Raw genomic sequence first — 23,961 nt, forward strand, 5'->3', positions numbered from 1 at the left:
CCTAAATATATATGTATATATATATTTATATAAATATAAAACACCCAGTAGCAAACTGTGACCCAGCTCAAAGACCTAGCCCTCTGAGGCCAGGTGGAAGAGAAGAGTATGAATTAAACCTCCCTCCCATCAGTTGATCTGCAGGCATCAGGTACAGCCTGGAGAGACAGTACAGTCAAGGAAGCTGTGGCTGGTAAACATTTGGTCCTGAGAAGGTACGTGCCACCAAGGGAAACATCCCTATGGAGGTCAGCTTTGGAAAAATCCTTAGAACAAGAGAGCAGCGTCTCAGAGCAACCCAGAGCACCCAGGGAAAGGCTATAGCAAGACCGCACATCTCAGTGAGATGTCACCGTGGGACAGCAAGGTCCCACACCCCTAATGCTCCTGAGCYTACAGAGGGAGAAAGCAAGGAAGCTCTCCCTGGTGTAGGATCACCAGAGACTGCCAGGGGACATTTACTGCACAGTATTACAGAACAGCATTTCAGCAGCAGCAAAGTTATGGTCCTGCTAGCCACAGCGCTGCAAGCTCCTGTCCCAAAGCAGCCATACACTTCAGCTAGAGCTGAACAGAGTCAGCAGCCCCTGTGGAGGCTGGATGTAGGGGTAAAAGTTATGACTCGCCCTGCACACTACATTGTCTTCCTGCCCTGCCTCTGGGGAACTTCTGCCAGGCAGTGATTTCTCTTGCCAGCCAGGGGATTACCCCATCCCCAAGCAGCTGACAGGCAGGGGCCCCTGGTCAGCTCATTGGAGCTTGCCTCTGCTGAAACTGTGCGCACAAAAACATGAGTGGTGGAAGAAAGGAACATCTCATCACATAAACCTTGATGCTCTGTCCCCGACTCCGTACAACTGCTCTGCACATGCTGCCTGCCCTCGTGTCACATCCTCTTAGTCCCTCTTATGTGGGATACTCCACAAGAACATGTCCCTGGGAAGCAAGCTCTTACACCCTGGACATCCCCAACTTGCTCCATACCCCTGCAGCTCTCAAGGACAACGGGGCACAATTCAGTGTGCAGGGTCTTTTTGGTTACTGGTACTGCTCTCCGAGCAGGACAGCAGTGCAGAAGTGCTAGCAACAAGCCAGTGGCTTGTGTGACTGTGCTCTGTGTGCTCACTGAAGTGGATCCAGCTGTGGTAACGCAGCTGCAGGATCTCCAGAAGGCGGTAAACAGTTCGTTAACTTTTAGTCACAACTCTTCATTACATATGAGAATAATGGTATCAGTTCTATTACATCATTAATCAGCACACTCCCAAATCAATGCAAGAGGAGATATTAAACACTACAATAAAGCCAGCACATCCTCCTCCCCTTACACCTATCATGAGAAGAAAATTAATAGATCCTGGCCCAAACTATGATCCTGATGAAGATGTACCAGCACTGGTTCCACAGTTAGCCCAGCAGCACGCAAGCATCGCCGGCTCTCCCTGACTCCTTGCTGGTCTCTAATCAGCTGTGCCAACCTGGGGGCTGCAACAGGCACTGGTGGAACAGGACAGGAGCTATACTCATCCATGAAACCCATCACTGATCTGGCTCTGTCCTGGGGACCTCCAAAGCTTCTGTACGACTGACAACTGGCAGTCAGGACAGGGGTCCACATGAAATGCTCATGAAGAGATCTGATCAGAGTCTTGTGGCAGCTCTTCGCTCTTTACTTTCCTCATCCCTCTTCTCCAAGGCTTCGTTTCCACTCAGAAATCTGAACAAACACCATGCGACTTCAATGACCAAACCAACAATGATGCATAAGTTTAAAAAAGGAATGGAAGTGAACTGTACTTGTGAACTGCTCCTGTGTTTAGTCATACTGCATATCCCATGCAATCATTTAAAATGATAAATCTATTTGAAGCAATCACTGTCGGTTTAAAGACAATGCATGGCTAGCAAAAAGGGCAGAATTCCCTAAATAGCTCATCTGCTCTGCCTAGTTAGTCCACACCTAGGTAAGATCCAACAAGCTTTTTCCACTCCATGTCTCCCGAGGGTCTGGTAACTGAGTATCTGCAGATCACTCATAGGAAGTGGAAAGTGCCCTTTGTCAAGGCTGCAGAATCCAGTTGGCAAGCCCGGGGCAGACAGTGCTCATTCTGCAAGGAAAACATGTTTGCATCAACACAATCTAGGCAGGACTCTGCAGGGTGCTAGTATTTCAGGGAGAGAAGGGGGGGTCTCGTGCAGACAGCTTCCAGGAGCAGACAGAAATCAACCCCTCCACGGCTCAATGGGGATGAAAAGCCTCCTGTTATTTAAGTTTCCTTTTAATGTTCGTCTTGCTTTTTAATTTCCCAAAAACAAGACTCTGGGAGTTCATTTTTTCCCCTCTGCAACAGGGTAAAACAAGCAGAGGTTTTTCCGGCTCTCTGGAGAGCTGCCTATGGCCTACCACAGAGTGGATAAAAACCTGCATAAAAAGACCACCCAAGGGACTGGGAAAAGTGGTCCCACAGGAAAGAGGGGCATTTTGTTTAGAAAGCTGAAGCACAGACAATTACCCAAAGCAAAAAACAACGGCATGAAATCTCCTGCTCGCTTCCCCCTCTGAGAGCCCTTCACCAAGAGAGTTCACTGGGTTCCCTGGGCACTCCTCATTTCAACAGCCCAAGGAACCACCTGTACAGGACCGTGTACTGAGGGAGCACATGTGCGCGCGCTTGCCTRCGTGCACGTGGAAAAACAGGGAGCGTCTTAGACACCGGAAACACTTCCCTACTCAAACACTTCCTATTGCTTCCCCCCTCAGCAAAGGCCCTACATTACTGCTCATTAATGCTGTTGAGAAAATGACCTCAATCAAGCAGCTGATCTCTAAAAACATTCAGTTATTGCAGCATTCAAGAGCAAACTTACCATAAACACGTGTCCTTCCCCTTCCACCCCTCCATCTATTCTTAACAAACAATGGACAATGGTCTTATGAAACACTGACTGTTTTGTGCCTTCCTGGGCATGGAGCACCTCCAGATCCTGACTCGGTCCGCGTCTCGCAATGGGACTTCTGTCCCTGCAAGTGACAAGGCTGCAGTGAAACACTGCAATTCTGTCCTGAATGGGGCAGTGAGAGAGACAGAGGGCAGGGCCGGCAGAGTAAGGTTTATGAATGAAATTCCCTCGCCGAGAGCCCCAGAGTCCAAGGACATTCTGGAATACAAAAAAATTAAAAGTAGAAGGCACACGTTAACCTCCTTAATTTTTCATTTCTGACACAGATTGTTTTCTCCTCATTTCAAAGAATTTCAAGCTAATGTCTGGAGGGCAGGAAAAAAAAATCTATTTCCCAATACGCCTGCTGCAGCTTTTTCACCAATCGACTGCCCTTCCTGGTACAATCAGTGGGACATTGATTTTTTTTTTTTTTTGTGCTAGAGCATCATCCGAAAATCTATCAATGCAAACAGTATCTTTGGAAAAAAAAATACCAGCAATCTAAGACAAGCTGCTTTCTCCACCCTTTAACCTCAGTACTGCAGGAAAAAAAAACAAAAAAAAACAAAAAAAMCCACTTTGCTCAGTAACCAAATCTGACCCAGCTTATTCAGCACACATGGCTAGAAATCCCAGCTTCTGGGCAGGCATCCTAGCAGCRTCGATCCCAGCAGTGTCGCCCGGCTGGGACCAGGTGAAGCAGGCCCTCGAGCCGCATGTCAGTATCAAGCTGTGGCCCACGGGCTCATCACAGTGCCCTCTCCTCCTGTACACAGCCAGTTTGGAGGACGGCATTCAACGCACAAGCTGCTGGTGCCAGGAGACATTTGCAGGGCCCCAGAGAAATCAGTGAAGCTGCCATGTGCTCCCTGAGCTCAGCGGCTCGCTCACTGCAAGCGGGAACACGGACAGGATGGTATTTAGGGAAGCCAAACTCCACTGCAACCCCTCTCAGAGACCCCTCAGCTACCTGCCCTCCTCTCTGCCCACAAACACACATCAAGGGATGGACTCAGCCTCCGGCACGAAAGCCTCGCGCTCTGGAGGCGGCATTGCTCCTTGTTGTCACTGCCGGGCTGGCCCTGGGACAGCCACCCGCGGGGCAGATCTGCACCAGCCCTGACACCAGAAACACCAGGCAGGTGCTCCAGCCAGCCCTGGCACAGCAGCAAGTGCTCTGTAATGAGCAGAGGGGCCGTCGCCCCCTCCCACAACAACACTGCTCTCCCAGCCCAGCGTCCTCGGGAGAGGCGCTGAGCATCGGGGCTCTGCCGCCACCTCCCCAAGTCCCAGCTCTCAAGATGCTCTGCTTGCCCCAGGAAGGGCTCCAGCTGTCCTGGTCCAAGAACCACATCTGGGTCCCTGGCACAGACAGGCACCTGCAGCCGCTCTTCCCGGGGAGCTCAAACACCGAACAGAACTGTGCCTGGGAGTCCCTCCAGCCCGGAGAGCAGGAGCTTTAACTCCTCACCTCGGGAAAAGCAGCAGCAATGCAGACAGCTAGTGGACAAGTAGAAGGTTTTTCTATCCATGTATTGCTATCATCTGTGAAGAGTACACAGCACATGCTACCTAAGGTTATGTATACATTAGAGACATGGTTTTTGGTAAGCCTGGCAATAACCGACTCCTATTACTATGCTAAATAAACACTTCACTCAACAGTCTTGGCACTTATTAAGCACCTGGGAGAAAGACTGCCTTGTGTTGTCCAGAACACTCTTAATTACTGTTTAATCAAGATCTCTTCCCCTCTAGAAAAAATGAGGGAAAACATTTGCATGTATTTTCCACTGCAATCACATTACACATCTTTGTGACAAGCAAATTCTTGGCAGTGCTGAGAAAAAGATGCAGTGCCTGTGCAGGAGCATCTCAGCACCGTGTGCTAATCCAAATAGCCTTAGGTCTCCCCTTCTTTAGGTAAGAAAAGGAAGCAGGAGGATTTCCTGGCACACGGAGTAATGATATAAAYGCTTCTTTTATTTGTTGTTGACACATGTATAACAGTTGAAGAATCACTAAATAACCTTGTAAGATCTTGAGTTATGGATTATTCCTCCATACTAATAGCACAYGGTAAGGACAACATGTATTCAATTCTATTTTATATATCTCTGCTGTTACAGTAGTCTTTGAATCCTGTTATTAAGCACCCACAAATCCCAGGCAGCACACAGCTGAGCTGCAGCAGTGTTCAGATGGGATACCCAATCCACAGCTACCGGAGTGGGTGAATGTACAAAACACTGTGTGGGCGTTAAGGCACAAATCTTTTTAGCAACTTGTGGAGCTGGATTTTCTCTGAGCAACTCCTGCACACAGCTTTAGAAGTGTACCTGGCAATTTGCAGCTGTGTTTCCAGAGGCCAAAGACCTGAGCACTGTTCTGTGACCTAGAGAATGCAGAACGTAACAGAAAGCACAGCACCCAGGTACTCCCAGCTCCAGGGGCTGGGATACAGTCCATGTCCTCTGTGTGAATCACTGTGGCAGAAGCTCAGTTCTCCTCTGCTTTACATCTGGATTTGCTCGGCTCTTCCTTATGATAAAAGGGATTTGTCTCGATTGATTTAACTGGCAATCATAGTTCACAGCGCTCAAATAGCTCAGGCAAAAATGACTTTGCATCCAAATAATGCAAGTAGGAGGGCCTTCAAAACAGTATCACCGCGCCACTTCACGCTGCAGGCCAAGTCCTGAACGGGCAAGACAGGGCATGGCCCAGACTGTGCCACCACCTTCTCCATCACAGCTAGAAATACATATATGGATAAGCAGCACTGGTCTAAAAGTTTAAAAACAGGTGAAGTAGCAACACATCCAGTGAGTATGCTCCCTCTCAGAACGAGCCRCTGGTGAGCACTGAGAGTTTTGCACATGACATGGTATGTTGACTAAAGTGACAATTATCAAGGAATTATTGCAGGATTATCAATGCCACATGTCTTTGCATTTTAACAGTTTTCAATCTTCCTGCTAAACCCATAATAACATTTTAAATTGCCTAATCTGATTTTTTTCCCCAGTTTTTTAGAACTCTAACTTACTTTGGCTATTTTCACAGTAATTTAAACATAGCTGCTGGTATAATCAAAGAAATCCAGTTGCAAGTTTCTGATACAGATTGTGTTTTGTCCACTTTCCAGTATATAAATGTCCCCTTTGTACAAACTGGCTTCCCAGTACCTTTTAGGCTGTGATTTTACTTAGAAGACCCAAAGCTCTTCCTAATGGCAACCTTTGGAAAAAAAGGCATGAATTTGCAGCAGAGCTGAGAACAAAAGAAGTTTGTTTCCCTAGGATACCTAAGAAAGCTACGTGTTCAAGGATCTCAGGGTACAGAATAAACACTGATTCATTTATCCATTTCAGTGAATGATTGAATTTCTTTCATTTCTCCTCCCCATCCACGGTGCTAGGATCTCCTTACTCAGACAACAGGCAATTAGACAAGTGCGTATCTGGATTCACATAGTAACTATCTGAACTGGAGTTGCATGACTGCACCTAACAGCAGATTTCATCTTCAAAATTTTATTCAAATACCAAAATAAACCTGCTTTGGTCCTTATAGGCAACTGAACTAGTTTGAGATGATCTCTGTTCTCAACCCATTTAGCAAATAAATCTCATGGTGAGCATGTGCTGACTCTAGATTTAGGGAATGCATCCAAGAAAAACAGCTGCTGGAAGCTTCACTGAGAATGAACGGTGTGCTAAAGGAGCCCCTAGGCTGACATGGAGCTTGAAAACTGGTTAGGAGGTTTAAGTTGGGACAAGCGATAAACAAACATATTCCCTCCTGTGACATCCCTGAAGGAAGCCCAGCACAGATACAGAGAAGTGGGTTTTAACAGCTTGCACCAAACCTCAACCTAGAGCACAAAGTCCTCTGCAACTTGCAGATCAAACTACTTCTGTTGTCCCTGGATAAGCACCTTCTCAGCCCAGCTACACAAGCCTATTATGTACTAAAGCTTGTCAGATATCCTGTGTTAGCTGTGCAGTACTGTACCTGCCTGCTATAAATGTCTTATCCACATCAGCTCAGAGAAAGGATGAATTATCCTCCACCGGCAACGAGCCAGTCTGACGGATAACACCTCCAGCCCTTGGGCAGCAGAGCAGTGACATCCCTGCAGAGACCACACTCCGGGCACCCTCCCACCTGAGGAACGTGTCAAGGACAGCACTGTCCACGCACAGCACTGAGAGGGAGGGAAGCCTGAACTAGCACTAAAAACACGCCTACTAATTAGAAAGGAAAAACCTTGAAAGGGCATAAAGTGATCTTTCCTGAGGAATGAGAACAATTGGAAAAACAAAACAAATGTAAATCTTTCTTCCAAAAAAAGGGAGTAAACCCAGAATATCTGTGTGCTGCAGCCAGGAAAACCAGCCTAGGCAAGGGGTTAATTTCCTGCCCTTCTCAGGCCGCTGTGTGATGCTCTCTCCACTGCTACTCTGCAAAGCTTTATCAGCATGAATAGAAACACAGCAAGAGAAACAGGCTGAGGCTGCACTGACTTTTAAACAAGATATTTCACATGTTTCCAGCTGTGAAATTAGCATTTGACTTCATTGATTTCCCCCCAGCCCAAAATCCTATAGCAAGACAGACAGGAACCAGTTCGGGGCATGCAGAGAAACCTGCAACTCTTTTTGACAGCTCCAACAAATCTGGATAACCTTTAAAGATAATTATTCATTTTCACCTCCTCCTTCCCTTCTGGCTGGGAATACCGGACTCCATACAAACCACCTTTCTTGGAGTACTGGAGTATTTTTCTCGGCCCACCAAGGGATCAAGCATTTTCAGAGGAAGCTCTGAAAGCATTCAGACTCAGGCTGTGATGCCCTTACATTTCATCAACATATCTGTAGACTAGTTTCAGTCAAAAGCCAAAGGCTGGTCTAGAAGACATGCATGTGGTTCCCACCAAACCCACATGAGGATGACTCTGGGACTGTTCAGGAGAGTCCTAGCACAATAGCATTGTAAGGCCCTTAATTATGCTATGCTTTAGCAGCATTCTTTGGCCTGGTAAAGCACACCAGCAAAATGAAACATGAACACTGGCCAAGCTTTGTTTCCATTTTCCTGGCTCCTGAGTCCATGAGAGGAACATCTGGTTGCCTTTCTTCTACTGCAGAGGGTGGGCATGGGTGGGTCTCCACTGACAGCAGCAAAGCTACAGCTAGCAGCACACCCCAAACAGCCTGTTGATCAACACAAGATGAGGCAAGATGAAGGACGTGCTTGGAGAGGCGCCTGGAAGATTTTCACCATGTTGGCAGCACAAGTAAGGGACGCAGAAGTTAGGATCCGCATGAAAGTCAGTATTGCAAAGAGAAAACTAACACAGTGACAGATAAAAGACAGCTGACCACAGCTTGCAGAGAAAGTAGCCAACTGTTTCCTCATCTCCACAAACTAATACAAAAACTGTGGCATTTAGCTATAAGACACAGACTGGCTGCTGCAAGGATATGAGCAGTTGGAGAGAGACTTTAACCACCTCACAAAAAGCCAGCTGCAGGAAGCCACTTGGGTTCCTATCTGACGTGAACGGGAAGGTAGGACCATAAAATAGATGYCGGCAACCCAATACTCTGCAGTCTGTGCTCAGTCTCAAAAGGATTCAAGAGGGAACCAAGTGTCTCTCTCAATATTCAGAGCTTCAATACCAGCTCTGCGAGTGCCTGGAGCATACAGGCAGCTCCATTTTCATCAGTAACACCTCAGATACTTGCAGCTCTGCTGCTGCAGGTACCCAGTCCCAACAGGGAGAAAACTGTTGGCAATCTGTCTCATAGGCTTCTAAACTTAAGCCAGGTCCGAATGAATGAATGTATGTCTGGGGGACATTCACCAGATAAGAATCATTCAAAGGCATGTGAGAATACCTCTCTGCTACCCAGAATCAAAGCAGCAGCCAGAGCACTGCTCTGGGGTAGACAAAGACAGCAAGCATGCATCCACTTGTGTCTGCTGGTAAAAATCTTCTTCTAGGAAAGAAAAGACCTGATCCCAGGTTCTTCTTCTACAAGTAATTCATATAAAGTAACAGCATATAGCTTGTCTGATTTGAAAACCAGGGTATGATTCAGGGCAAGGTTTCAGGGCTATGAATCCTTGGTGGTAGACTCCAAGTCCTAAAGACACTCAGGACTTCAGACATGTGCCTGCCTTTAAATGCTTTTTGTTGAGAACCATGGGTGGTTCCCCTACCGCACTGACTTTTGCATGTCACATCTGTAGGTGCTCAGTTCTCCCAGGACTTTAGAGCCACTGTGATTGGGATTAGGTATGCAAATGCCTCTCCATTAGATACACAGCACTTGGTGCAAAGATATCATCAGGGTGGTGATGAAAAGGCATTGCCATGCTGTGCCTGTTTACCAACATGACCAAGCAGTCGGTCCCAGGTCCTCGGGGCAAGTGCCCTGCCAGCAAGTGACACACTGGCTGAAGGCTCAGCAGCTCCATGCCGCTGAGAGTCCAGCACAGAGGGAAGCTGGGATTAGCTCCTGGCGCTGTAGGAAGTGCAATAATAGCAGAAGCAGAGCAGCAGGCAGCAATTGTGGAGCCTGAGCAAAATCCCTTGTTTTCACTAGCTAGTTCTGGTTTCATGTTTCTGATCTTTTAAACATCAGGCACTCCCCAAGCCTGGCCAACAGCTCCCTAATGCAGCACTCTTTACTCTCTGCCAGTAGCCTGACCTGTGCCAATAGGTTTCCTGCAAACTGCCAGCTCCAGGCTGGAAACAGAGGCTTTACCCCACTGCATATTGATCGGCAACATCTCTCAACAGCAGGGAACAGCTGGGCTCAGCTCCCTGGAGGAAAGTATCATCTCATTCTCCCCTGGYCAAGGCTCATAATGGACAAAGCTACTTCTCCTAGCCCATTTCTCCAAACAAACCTTCAAGTACCACAAACCAAGTCTGTCAAGACATAGGGAGCACTCTACAAAAGGGAGATGAGCACTATAAACCAGTGCCAGCCATGGGTGTTAGCTTGTGCTCTGCTTTCAACCCAACCACTTAACCGCACAGTATTTTCCTGTCTGTAAAGGCATTCACTAATGCAGACCTGCCAGTCTCCTCTTCCAAAGGCAGAAAAAAGAAGGGAGCTCGTGGAAAATAAAAGTCACCAACTACTGGGAGTTATGAGACTGTAGAAATGACAAGAGGCCATGTGGGCAGGTGAAGGGTTAACAGGTGAAAGTCAATGCCCTTCTACCAGGCAGCCAATATTTCTATCAATAAATTATGCAGCAGCATCTAGTAATAATGACCTAGCAGCCAGAGCTATTTAAAACAAACCAATCAATGGTATTAACGTAATCCCCAGGAGAAAACAAGACACCATACACAGAGCTGGGACAGGAGGCAGATGAGGCCAAGGAGAAAAGGACTCTTGGCTAGGAGCATTCAGGCACTCAGAGATACTAGAAGGTGCCTGTGTTGAAAGGACAGACAGGAGCTCTGGCTGGGACAAGAGCACAGAATAGAAATCACTTCCCCTCATTTCAGATCCCTGAGCCCATCACAGCCACTGCAGCCCTGGGATCCTCTCGAAAGAACCGACACAAACACGTGAGCCTGACTCACGTATGGCAGCTGCTGTGATCTCTGATTTGTTGCACTGCCTGAGCAGAGCCACCATCTCCCAGGGCCAGACCCATTTCCTGAAGAATGCCAGAGCTGAACATCCACTGCACAGTGCTGGACACTGTCCACAGGAGAACACGATGCCCAGAGGAGAGGAGAAGCTGCTCTATGCCACTCCACTTTCAAAGCGTTCCAGTACTTCAACCACAAAGATGTGGTCATAAGTTTCCTGCTGGGATGCTGAGCTGTCCTCGTCACTAAGGTTACATCCTACAGTTTCTGAAGCCATCTGTCTCAGTGAGAGACACAAAGATCTCTCTGAAGTGGACCGCAACTGTTCATTTGCCTATAGGAATTTAGGGACTTTCAAATTGGAACCGTTTTCTTTCCTTTTGCTGAAATATTTTAAAAGTTCATGGTCCAGTTTATTGCACACCATACACTCAGTGCTCTAATCATCACAGCTCCTGCAAACATATCCTCTGCACCCAGGGAGTTTATCAGATGCCAGCACTATCAAAATATAAATGAACTTAGTGAGTGTCAGGGGCTTTGAGATCTGGTATTTGACGGGTGCTCAAAAAAAAAAAGACTTGGTTTAAATGAAGTCAGCACCAAGGGTATCAGAGGAGGGACACTGAGCAGTAACTCTCCCACTGCAGAAAAACAGCAGAATTTGTATCCAAGGGTATGCTGAAAAGAAGGTGAGAGCAGGTATATATAAACAGGATGAATGCTTCCACAGCAGACCTGGTGTTTCAGGAGATGCACGACAACACCACAAGGTGCAAACGGCAGTAGATGAAGTTGGCTTGGTTTCAACCTTCTTTTTAATACTCCCATCATTCCAAAAAAAGACAACTGGTATCATTGGGGTTCATCTAAGTGAAGAGATGTTGATAAATAGCAGCTTCTGTGTCCTGCAGGCACTGACTCATGCAGACTGACACATGACAATTGATAGCCTAAAGACAGCGAGCTAGAAAATTCCCCATAAGTAGGTACCAGCCATGCTGGCAGTCAGCTGAACATAGTTCAAACTGTGATTGCCAGAAACTCCACACTGCTCACCCAGGACCTGACCAGGGACCCTGCACAGAGGGTGCACAGACACTGCAGCGACGGGGGAACTCCAGAGAGAGGGAAGGAGGAAACCCGCAGCTCGACAAACAACTAAACCTAGAGTGGGAGCCCAGGGACAGACCTGTGTTCATGTATCAGCCCATCTTCATGCCTCTGTTGCAGGTGAGAGCAGCCCACATGCATTCAGGGACTTGCCTTTGCCAATCACCACACATTATCGAGGAACACAGGCACAGAGAGGCATTAAGAGGATGCRTGGCAGAATAACAAAGGGTATCTACTGTGCTCAAGAAGTTGGATCCAGGACCTCCAGAACATACTTTAGGATGTCAGGGGGCAGGATAGGAGAATTCACCATTTGCTCAGATCAGCACAGGCATCCCTGACATGCTACTGCAGTTAAAACCCAGAAATCACATTTTTCATATTCACTATGCAAGTCAAAACGAATAATAAAACCAAGAATGTTTTATCCTTTTCAATAACTGGCCTGGATCTTTTGCCACATATGATCAACAAATAAGTACCACAGGAGATTCCTTTAAATATCTGAGAAAAAGTGTGAGCAAGAGAGATCCTTAGATAAGACCAGCACAGATGACTGCTTCCTGTTTCGTTACATCAGCACTGTATTCTGTGTCCCAAGAACACATCCCACCTAGGGGCTCACAGTCATGCCGAGGCGTGGAGAGAGGATAGGCATCTCTGCTGCGCTGCTGCTAACGCAGGGGTTGTGCTGCTCAGAGATAAGGTAAGGAGCCAACTTGTAAGCACTGAGAAGAAGGTATCTAGAAATTGATATTCCAGGACCCAGATCTACAATTCAAAAGGGGAAATAATTGGGGGAATTACATTAGTTTGCACCATTTTCTTCAGTCTTTGAAAGCTGCCAAATCTTTCGTCCTAACTGCTCAGAAACAGGACAGTTTGGACACCAAGTCTGCCTACAGCTTATCTATAATGAGCATCTTTACAAAGCAATCTGAAGCAGAAGATTTTAGTTTTGCTGTTGTAGCACTTTTGAATATCACCAGGCTCATAAATGTAAAAACATCCTGAAGGACTTACCAACAGCATCAAGCCAAATGAAATGCCAATCATGCCAACCCAGGACAGCATCAGCATAGGGTGGAGAAAAGGTAAATCCCAGATCACATGCCTGATATATCCAGGAGGCAAAGCTAATTAAAAGGGACATGGTAGGGTCAGGGGGCTGGATATCTCTTGGTCTCTTCCCCTCTCCACCCCATATCTTGTTGCAAAGTCCCTGAAGCTGCTTTAGCAGACCTTTGCTTTGAACAATTGATTCCTTTTCCCTCAGCATAATTAAACTAAATAAGCTCCCAAGTAACCCTATAATAACAAAATGAGGAGCACAGATATACAATCCTGTAATAATAAATCAGTGTGTGCAGCCCAGTGTTCAAAACACAAGCCTATAACAAGCTGTTTGCAACCAAGCTCCCACAAGCAACTGCACAAAGTGTGGTGTTTACAAACAGCGGCTCTGCCCAGGCTCCACTGCAGAGAGCTGTGCACAGTCAGTGCCTGCCGGGAGCATGCTGCAGAGGCCCCCGCAACACGGGGGACGGTTAGGGTTGCCTCCTGAAGCAGACTGCTGGGGTCAACCTCACATTCCTTGATAAAGCATCACATCCTCCTTCCTTCCCCTAGGATGTACATTTCTTCCTCCTCCTCTCCATTCCCACAGTGAAGGCTCACAGGACTCCCACCTGGGTGCACACCAAGAACGACCTGCCATGCTAGCATGGGCCTTCACTGCCAGACAGGGGCTGCAGCCCAGCAATGACAGGGCAGGATTTATTTAATCCTCACTCATCTTCAGGGCTGCTCACCACACAGACGCACCAAAACATGGAGCGAACAACACGGGAAAGAAATGTGCCACTGCACTTCAGCAGCCCAGCCCATTGCCACCCACTGCTCACCTCTGCTCTCCCAAGCCCTCGTTGTGGCCAGGCCCCAAGAGCACAGCTCCTGTGCATGAACACAATGGCTCACCAGCCCATATATAACATACTTCATGTGCATTCTCCATATTAATAAATGGGGAAAGAAGGAACCATAAATCTATGAACTGCCAATTTGCACAGGACTAGCTCTTTTACTGGCTACGCACTAGCACCTTTTACAGCCCATTAATTACTTTCTCTAATAAAGTTTGACAAAATGATAACTTGTCCATGAAAAGTGTTGTAATAAATACATTTTCTCTAACTTTCAACTATTCTTGCATGTCTGCCTCATAAACCCCTCCCATGGTTCAGTAACTTATGGTCTATCTGTATTTTTCAGACAAGGAAGGAACCCTGAAGTGACACTCCTGTGAACTCCATCCAGCACAACCACACAAGTGTAGTGACCAGTGAGTTTGGTTCCACCTACAAACCAGGAAGGAACAGGCCCTAGCCCTGTGAATAGTCTCAGCCAGTCTGTGCTGAGCACTGGAAAGAATTTCCTACTTTTCAAGCTGCATTTTTACAGCAAATTTGAGCCACTGCTTGCCTGGCTGGTCCTCAGTATCTCATAAAGCCTGTGCCCAAGGCAGCCCCCTCCACTTCCTATTTCTCAGGTCACACTGAAAGTACCTGCCAGCTCAAACACCCACCGTGCCAGTGGCAGGATTAAACCAGCTCATTTCATAGCAGCACCAACACAGAACCCGCAAAAGTGAAGAAAATAACCTCAAAGACCACAGCATTAGGACATCTCTGAGGGAAACACTCTAAGACATGTTCCCTGGTGCAACTGAGTAGCTGCTGGGGCCCAAGAGTAGCTCTGAGCTGAAGAGAGCCAGGGTCTCCAGAGAGTCTGGAGTGTCATCAACACCTCTAACAGATCAGCCAGGTATGTCGCTAACCCAAATGTGCATACCAGCAACCACACTGTTTCTTCATGCTCCCTCTCATTTCACTTCTCTCAAGCCAAGCACCAAGAGGCATCATGTTTCCCAGCCTGTCTCTTGTTGCTTGGGATGCTCACTACTTACTATATTTATATAATGTCATGCACAAGCTCTGTAAAGAACAATGGTCAAAACTGTTCTTTCCTAATACAGAAACAGGAAGCAATAGGTATGTTTTAGTCTTCCAATAATTCCAAATTATAAACTGTTTCTAGCCTTTTTTTTTCATCCATCAGTGCAGCAGTAAGATCCAAACCACCTCTCAACATAGAAATTCAGACCTCTTTCACCTTATCAAATCACTCCTGTAAATTCAAGTGTTAAAGAGGGACTCCTCAGGCCAAGGGCCTAACGGTCAATACAACTGGGCATCACAGTAGGAAGAGAAAGAGGCACATCCACCCTCAGTCCCTCTGCTTGCCCTTTACCCACGCTCGAAGCTGATCCAGCCGTTGGCGCTGCTCTTGGCCCACCAACACTTCTGCCTTCGACTCCTGTCCAGACAGAGGCAGGATGCTCAGAGCCACCACCACCTCTGAGCTCTGCTGGAGGGAAGACCAGAGCAAAGCGAGCAGCTTCTAACAAACATCTGAGCAGGCTTGTGCCCTGTGCTGCAGGAGCACACCCTGGCACACCTGTGCTGTAAGCCCGTAAGACCATGCAGGCTGCACTGCATTYGACAGCAGCTGAAGGTTTCTTTCCTCATTTAATTAGTTGAGTGACTCTGCTCTGCCCAATAAAATCATCACCCCCCTCAGCAGTGCCATACTGTGGAAATTTATGATCATAATTTAGAGGCTGAATTACCACTGTCAGTACCTGTGCCATATGAATTACTCAGTCGTATTAAATTCAACTGTTGATTTTGCTGGGTTATATGAAGCAGGAACACTTAGAGCCAATGAAATAATGGAGGAGAAAGAATTATAGTCACGGAAGTTACATTAGCTGTTCAAAATGTCCTGTGCAGAATATACCTGCCAAGCCCTTCCTTAGCGCCATATCGCTCCAAGGCAGCACACACTGCATTTAACAGCACAAGGATTCCCTGCTAGAATGGTATGAGTTGTCTTTAGACCTGTGGGTTGATTCTCTCTCCTCCGTTTTCACTCTTCACAGTGGCAGCAAACACTGCAGCAGGGTTCGTACTATCCACTATTCCACCACCACAGAATCAGAAGCAGGATCTATCCTTAATGAAAGATTTGGTTCCAGAATTTCAGTTCAGGCTTATGTATGCATAAAGCAGTCCTTCCATTTCTGAAAACAAATATTCTCCAAAGCATTCAAAACTATTATAAGACTTACATCTTTACATACACTCACAATTTGTCAGTATGTAAGGCACCAGAAGACTGCTCAGGAACACTGAGTACAGTCTTCACCCCAAACTCTGAAAACAAAGGCTGGGAGACCTGTGGTCTCCGCACTGCCCGTGACCTCAGAAATCCAAATGTGACAATTAAAATGTCAGCATTCTTTCACAGATACTTCAGAAGAATCATTCAACAGCTGGTCTAACCCCACAAACTCAAGATCAAAGAAAGTAAATAATCTAGTTATACTCAGTCCAAATTTTCACATCACAACAGTCCATTCTGAAAATACAGCTTCAATTATATACAGAAAACTAGGAACTCAGGACCTTACAATGATATAAATTGGAATTTAAAATTAGAAACCTAAGTTAAAAGCTTTTGACTTGAAAGCCTAGAAATAAAGCAGGCTGATTTTAAAGTGATGATTTTAACAGTATGTTCAGTTTCATGGGTAGTCAGCATGTCAGGTTTTCTAATTCATGGTTAAAACAAATAAAAGTTGTGCATTTGTATGTAGAGTGAGTGTTAAGCAACAACTGCAGAAAAAAGGTCTATCAATTAAAAAAAGAAAGCATAAACATCTTATTTTCACTCAGGCACTGTGATAGCCGAAGCTCTAACTCAGAAGATGGAGAATGAGGATCTGTTCTTATTTACAGGCAAATTTACTTTACAATCTACAGCAGGTAGCTTTGTGGAAGAAAGTAACTGAGTCAGTTACCACCGAGAAAGTACCGTATCAGAGCTCCCACTGACCAAAGGTTTGGGATTTCATTAGGCCCTCCCCACATTGGAGATGTCACCCAGCTCTCTAACACTGTCCTCATCATTTCTAGCATGCCAGAGGGACACCACTGTCCTGTGCCACCGCAAGGCTGCAAACACTTGTCCACCCTCCCAAGCCAGCAATGCAGCAAGCTGCTCCATGCTGGAATTCCTCAAACTCCCCAGCATGGCATGCTCACTCTCTGCCCTTCAGTCTCTACAGGGAAGAAGTGGGATCTTCACAAATCTTTGTACTTCTAGGGCAAAACAAGCGCATCTTCGGAGGCTTCCTTCAGCTGAAGTTCCCAACCTCTCCAAAAGCAGGCAGGACACCTGCTGTCCCACCTACAGGCACAAACCTTAGCCTGGAACACTTGATGATTAAGAACCGGAGGGTCTTGGTATTAGCCATAAAACCTCCTTAAGAAGGATTAGACACACCTAATCTGATGACACCATGAAAAGTAGGTAAAAATCATACAGGAACCTTCCTCCCAAGATCAGGAATGGTACTTGTTACAAAGTCTCATTTCATACAGATCTGCTAGTGCCCATCCAAGACCCCTCTAATCATGGAAGAATAGTGCACATAAAAATTCACATGCACGATTTCGATCAAGTGCATTTATCTGTACAGATGGCCCTTTTTTTGCCAAGATAATGTCAGAAACTCTACACAAATCATCACAATTTACACTCTCCTCCTCTTTAGTATAAGGCAGACTCCGCCAAATCAAGGGCTAATATATCACATTATTTCTAGTAATCCAAGGGCTGCCTCCTGCCACATGCTTTATGAAATACCTATGTCTTTGATTCATTGTATTCCTGCCTCACCTTGTAGGTAGGAAAGCTTTTCTCCCTTCTTGTAGAACTTCCAATTTTATTAACATACTACCTACTGTGCTGCTTGGCAGACATCGCCCCTTCCGCTCTTCAAGCTGGAATTAACCCCTCCCATGCTAATATAGAAGCAAAAGGCCAATATATTGCAGAAATAGCTCGCCTTTTTTTCCTAAGAAAATAGATTTTTCTCCTTCCAGAGAGCGTAAGCACATTTCCCTACTACCACAATTGATGCAGTCAATTCTCTTGCATTTGGGGAATGCAGACCTGGAGCAAAACCTCCTTCCTCTTCACCATATCTCCTTTGCTGCCACAGCTTCCATGTTGCAGGCCTACCCACACCACCATGTCTCTCTTTTTGCCTAGTAAGAGTGTATGCACTTCAAGATAGAAATCACTTTTATTTTGGCTGTACAGCACTGAGCACAATAAGATGCAGCTGTCACCAGAAACTTGATTATTAATAAACCTTCTTCTCTGGATTCACACATATGCTGTCAGTAGGATTGCCTTCATGAACCCACCATGAAAGCACCATCCAGCACTGGCAAGCTTCTACCCCTCCATCAGGCAGTGCTCACAGCTTCTAGAGATTTGCTGCCAAGAGCCCACATGGGACTTGAGGTTACCTTAAGTTCTGCCAGTCCAGCTTCCACAAAGTCTCACCTAGCCCTGCAAGTACTTGGCCGCATAGATTTATCAGACCAGGCTGCCTCACCTAACCAACAAGACCTGTTGCCTGGCCACATCTGGGTTTCAGACATCCTACTACCCAGGGAAGACCCCAATCAGGTAACTGCTCTTCAGTCCCCAGGTTCTTTGGTGTCTCCTGGGTCCCTGTGCACTCATAACACCTGAGCTCAGCCCCCAGGATAGCCCAGCAGGTGGTCACTGGCTGTGTCAGCTTGCAGCACAGCACACCTGTTTCCACCAGGTGTGCTAAAAGCAGCTTGCACATCTGCTTGCAGGGTCCTACCCAGCCAGAGCCTGATCCAATCAACCTTTCAGCATGCCTAAAAGGCCCGGGAGTCTAAAAAGGGGGTCATTTTACATATCAGTAACAAAACACATGACAATGCAAACTGCAGAAAAACAGACAGAGAAGGAAAGGATGTGAAGGCTGAGCATCCCTGCAGGAGGTAAGGGAGGGTATGGCCAAATCTCCCAGGGAGGTGGGGAAATTAATCCTTCCCCTCCAGAATTCATGCTGGTCTCAAGACAGCCCCGCATCTCTACCGATAACCAAGACAGCTTCCTCTCAGAGGCAGGCAAGAGCTCCTAGATAAGAGCGTAGAGAAGAGAGCAAAGGACTTTTTGTCTGCTGGACAAGAGAGACCTTCCCCATTGCAGTAACAAGACCAGATGACACCAGAGCTCCTTGCCAGGACAGTGGGCACCTCTGGCAGCCAATGAACCTCAAGTACAAATCAAAGCAAGAGGAGAACAGCAGGGTACAGCAGTTCCAGGCTTCCCCACTGTAAAAAGCGGACCAGAACAATGTGGCTGCTCCGTGCCCAGACAAAATGATTGCTGCCCCTTTCCTTGATGACAGCTTTTTCTGATGATGAGGAACAGCCCCCATAGGCCTGGTAAACACTGCTATAGCGTAGGTGCCACGAGCCCCAGCAGCCCAAGGCTGAGGAGCCAGGGTGGTGCAGGAGAACGACAATGGCCTCAGCATCCCAGGGAGCTGCTAGGCTGTATAAAAACATGCAGCTGAGGAAAAATGTCCACAGAAAGAGACACAGGTACACAGCAAAATCCGTGTAGAACCACACTTTTCCCCTGTGGGTGGACATTGCCCTCTGACAGTTCTCGTACAACTCGCACTGCGTTTCTCCTACGCACCCTGCCTCCCAGTGACTCCATTGCCCTAACCCCCACATTCCCTACCAACCTGGCTGGGAGCTACTCAGGCACTGGCCAGCCACCATTAGAGACATCACAGCAAATTCTGCCTGCCTTTTTTGTCCGTCAGGGGAGGAAAGGCAGGCACCACCACTTAGTGTGCTTCTCTGCTTTGACAACTATGAAAGCCTTACATGAACATTATCATCTTTCAGTCTTCCACCCCCCCTTCCCCAATAGACTGGGTTGCAACCTGGCAACAGAGTTCCTGAGTTATCAGGTGAAGAACAGACAGCATGCTCAGAAAGGTTCATTTCCTCAGGAAACAAGGCTAAAGAAATCCCCAGCAGTTTCCAAGCCTTTGCAAGTCTCCCCTCCCCCAGTAGGACCCTCCTTGGTATCAAGGGTTCCAGGACTGCACCTAGCCTTTAAGAGGCAGCTTTTACACCTTTCCTTCTTTTCAGCCAAAATCTTTAAATGCAAATTCCTCTCTGTTCCTTCTACAAGGGCCATAGCCCCTTGCATAACAGCTTGCTTGCATGTTTTTCTTGTGGTTTTTGGTCTAAWTGCACTCTTCCCATCCACAACCATAGAGCACCCTGGGGAGCAAAGGTGGCTGTTCTCAAACAGAGCCCAAAATAACGCACTAAGGGGCCAGGAGAGTGTATGAAGGACACACTTTGTCCATTTACAGTCTTTATCAAGGGCAATAATTTCAGGCTGTTTTGCAGATTAGAAAAAAGGGGGGTTCTTTTATGGGAAGTAAATCCAGCGCCAAAAATCTTCCTTTGCATTTCACATCGAGTAGCAGGGTCTTCTGTGTTCATTATAATCTTCAGTGTAACTTCTGCTCTGCAGCTCCTTTAATCACATCAGATATGGGAACAGAAAAATGTCATTGTTCCTCGGCCATGAACAATGCCATTTGTGGAACCCTGAGAAAGTGCAAGATGGATATAAAAAAGGCGGGCTCTTGTTTGCCCATAATCTCTTCTACAAACTGACAAAAGAGGGTTTTGTATAGAGAAAATTGTCACATACAGAAACAAAACAAAAATAGAGCGTGTGAGCTGGGACCACTTTTATCTGGAGAGGCACCACAGGGAGATATGCCAAATGTGATTCATTTTAACAAGTTTAGCCCTTGAAAGACAAGAGCAGAGCCCCCATTTAAGAATGAGGAGGTTAGCCAGGAGGGTCGGGGGGACAGGGAGTGAATAAGGCCTGGCACAGCCAGAAAGGATAAATGACCCTGAAGACCACTTCTTTCCTTGTTACAGAGGCAAGAAACTCTGGCCTGGGAAGAGCTACTGGAAAAACAGACTGTTGGGGGGCAGGGGGCTTATTAATTTTGTTAGGGTAGCCTGTGTATTGGCTTGTTTACAATGGGGTAATTAAAGTACATAAGCAGATACAGAGGTTCTTCTTCTCCGATCCGTAACGGGCAGCTAGCAACAATTAACTACATAACCCTTTTGGGAGACTTTTCCCCCATGCAGGCACCTGAGCAAACACCCCTGAGTTGCTGAGCAGCTATTTGCAAAGCAGCAAGAGGCTTTGGTAAAATATCACACATGAGCACGTGTCTGTATATGTTTGGGACTGGCCTTCCCATTCCCTAGGCGCTGCAGGTAGCAGAAAGACCCAGATCAATAGAACTGCAAGACCCTTTGGATGAAATCGATGCAGCTGAACAAGCGTATAAGTCCTGGTGTCATCACATTATTTATTCCCCAAAGTCTCTATCCCACTTCAGTCAGAAGAAGAGTGCATGAGTACATTCTCTCCCTTTGCTCTGCACATGCAAATAAATCAAAGGCTCAGGGTTCTGCTTCTCTGTCTACTACAGGATTATGAACTGCAGGCACCAAGAACTGTACCAAACATGATCAATCAGAAATGAGCAGAGATAGTGGCAGGACAGTGCTTAGCCAGAGAAAGTGAGGCCAGCAGCCTTTCCTGCAAATGGCTCCTATGCATATAATCTTCACAGGTTCTCCTTCCTCAGCTCTTTACTACCTCCCTGGGATGTCACTGTGCTCATTTTCTTCTTTTAAGCCATTGTTAAACTGTTTATTAAGTGCTTTAAGAGATGGAATTTGTGCCCCAGGAGAATGAGTTACAGAGAAAGAGTTCCACAGTCCCGGTGGCCTTGCAGCACCAGCCAAATGTCACATCCAGGCTCAGCAGGCAGCTGTATGGAAGTAACTAGGGCCAACCCCCGATGCTGTTTGCAGAAGAATGGGTGAGATATGGGCAAAGCTCCACCACTGTGTTGCCTGCCCTCCTTGGGGGAATCAGAATCAAGCTGCAGAAGCAGTAAGACTGGGGGGCACAGATAGGAAAACAGCCACAGGCCCATGGCACTGGGCTGTCTCCAGAGCAGGAGATGTAGGATGTGCATGAGGGGCTGCTGCCCAACACTCAACCACTCCCCATGCACACAAAGGGTCAGATGCTCTTCCCCAGCAAACCAACCCTGACTTCTGAATATAAGGTAGAGCACTGTATGGAAACACTGATGGCTGCCATGGGGTGGGCAGGGTGTTCTGCATCAATTTCTCTACAGCTCGAATCAAATTCCTTCTGCAACCGCCCCTGCACTGCCCTTCTTGCAGAATCAACATAGTTTCCTCCCTGCTTTGCCCCACACCTCAGAGAAGGCAGGGAGGCAGGTGTCACAGCCCTCCCCACCCCCAAATCTGAACACAGCACACCAGCAGCTGCACAGCATGCTCCCCTGCAGCTCCCTGCCCCATTCTGAAGCAGGAGCCTGCACGCTATGCTGCTGGCTTACTGGGAGGCAAGACAAAGCTCTGCTGATCTCTTTGGGCTGTTTCTGTTTGAGATTTTATCTGTACTGTTTTCAACAGTTGGAACGAAGTGTCACTGAAAGCACTGTACCAACAGCAGTCAAATCGGGGCAGAGCAGGGGGTGCAGCCAGCATGAAGGAAAACAGTACAAAACCACAGACACTTCCAGAGCTTGGGGACTCCCTTCAGCCCCAGAGGAGAGTTTCATGTACAGAACCATAAAGGTAACAGACTGCCCGGCCCTGGGTCCCACTTCCTCCGCAACATTCAGCTCAGGGAGGAGCCAGGGCTGCCCTTCACGCCAGCTTGAGCAGAACAAGGACTGGGGATGACTGTGGATCACAGCATGCTCTCACTGCGATCAACTGCATAGTCATAAAGGTGCACATTGAGAAACATTTTTCACCTTTACATAAAAAGAAATACAAAGACTTCATCACAAGGCTAAGTTCTGCCCTTGGTCCTTAACTATAAGTCTGTTTAGCTCACACTAAAGGCTTTTCATCCATGGATTTCAGACACTCTATGGAAGAGAATCATGTTCACCACTCCCTGTGTTGCACATAGAAAGCACAGCCACGGAGAGGGACAATGTCTATCTTCAGAGGGAGGGAGCAACACCATGGACAATCTCAGAGCAAGAAATACACATTTGCATTTTCTGTGCAAGAGGCAGTTTGCCTGAAGGGGATCCAGGACTGGAAGGGAACTGGAGAGTCTACTGCTGTGTCACATCTCTGAGGGTGGGTGGGAAACACGTCAGTCAACATGCCAGCACAAAGCCCAAACCAGAGATGCTAGCAGGCAGCCAGCATCTGCACAGAAAGTGCCCCTGCCCTTCCAAGTCAAGGCACCCAGCTTCCAGAGCCAACATCTGGACTTGCATGAGGATAACGGCATCATCATTCTGCAGGTAGGGCTGTTCAGTCCCAACCCATGGCACAACTCCCCACGCTGAGGAAAATGTAGCCCTGGTGCCTCTGAATGCCCTGCTCAGGGTCATTCACTGCAGACCACAGGGATAACATCACATGCAAATCAACCACACAAGCAGTGTCTTCTTTACTCTGGATTCCCATTCATGGTGGAAATTGAATGCAAAACAGACTGCAAAGGCGGAGGAAGCCCACGAGCAGCAGTGGGATCACAGTACATCAGGCACATTCCTTCTGCACCTTCAGACCTTTGCAGAAGCAGGGCAAGCAGCGCTATTAAAACACACCAAGAAAAAGAGCCAGCTTTGGCTCCTGAAAAGAAGTCAGGCTTTCCTTTCTGTCATCTGCAATGATGTGATGCATACCAGGAAAGGACCTTTGGGGTTCTTTTGCGTGATCAGAAAAGTACATGCATAGGCCTGTTTCTTCAGCATCAGCACTGCTTTGATACACACCACCACAGGCAGATCCAAACATACCTGCTTCCTTCAGGATGGACCRGTCCAGTGCACCAGGCGGTGGAGAGACTGCTGAGGAGTAGACACATACACCTTCCAGAGTATCAGCTCCACAGGACAGAAATACTGCCTTACAGGGACACATCTGGGGAGCTTAGAAGCAATTCTTGCTTGGAGACGTTTCAGCAGTCCAGAAATATCCTCAGGGTCTTCCCTTGCTCTGCATTTCTGTATGTTAAAATTCTGTTTAAGTGACATTATATAATCATTAAACTAAACCACAAATATTTTTCTAAATCAAAATATACCAGGAAGCTAATTTTCAACATTTGTGGAATGTATATCTAATTCATAAGAATACTTATAGGAACCCCCCCCCCCATCAGTAAGGAAATAGCCCATAGTT

At 47.0% G+C, this 23,961-nt stretch overlaps 1 long non-coding RNA gene across 1 annotated transcript in view; it reads right to left on the bottom strand.

Annotated features, from left to right (window-relative positions):
* Positions 1–23,961, bottom strand: part of LOC112968878 — a 74,542-nt gene that overhangs the window by 44,754 nt on the left and 5,827 nt on the right. Inside the window, exon 2 of the long non-coding RNA XR_003254484.1 lies at positions 23,577–23,783. This is a non-coding gene — a long non-coding RNA (uncharacterized LOC112968878). The remainder of the gene's footprint in view (positions 1–23,576; positions 23,784–23,961) is intronic.

Source organism: Apteryx rowi, unplaced genomic scaffold (genome assembly GCF_003343035.1).
Source record: "Apteryx rowi isolate R43461 unplaced genomic scaffold, aptRow1 scaffold_328, whole genome shotgun sequence".
Classification (NCBI taxonomy): Eukaryota; Metazoa; Chordata; class Aves; order Apterygiformes; family Apterygidae; genus Apteryx; species Apteryx rowi.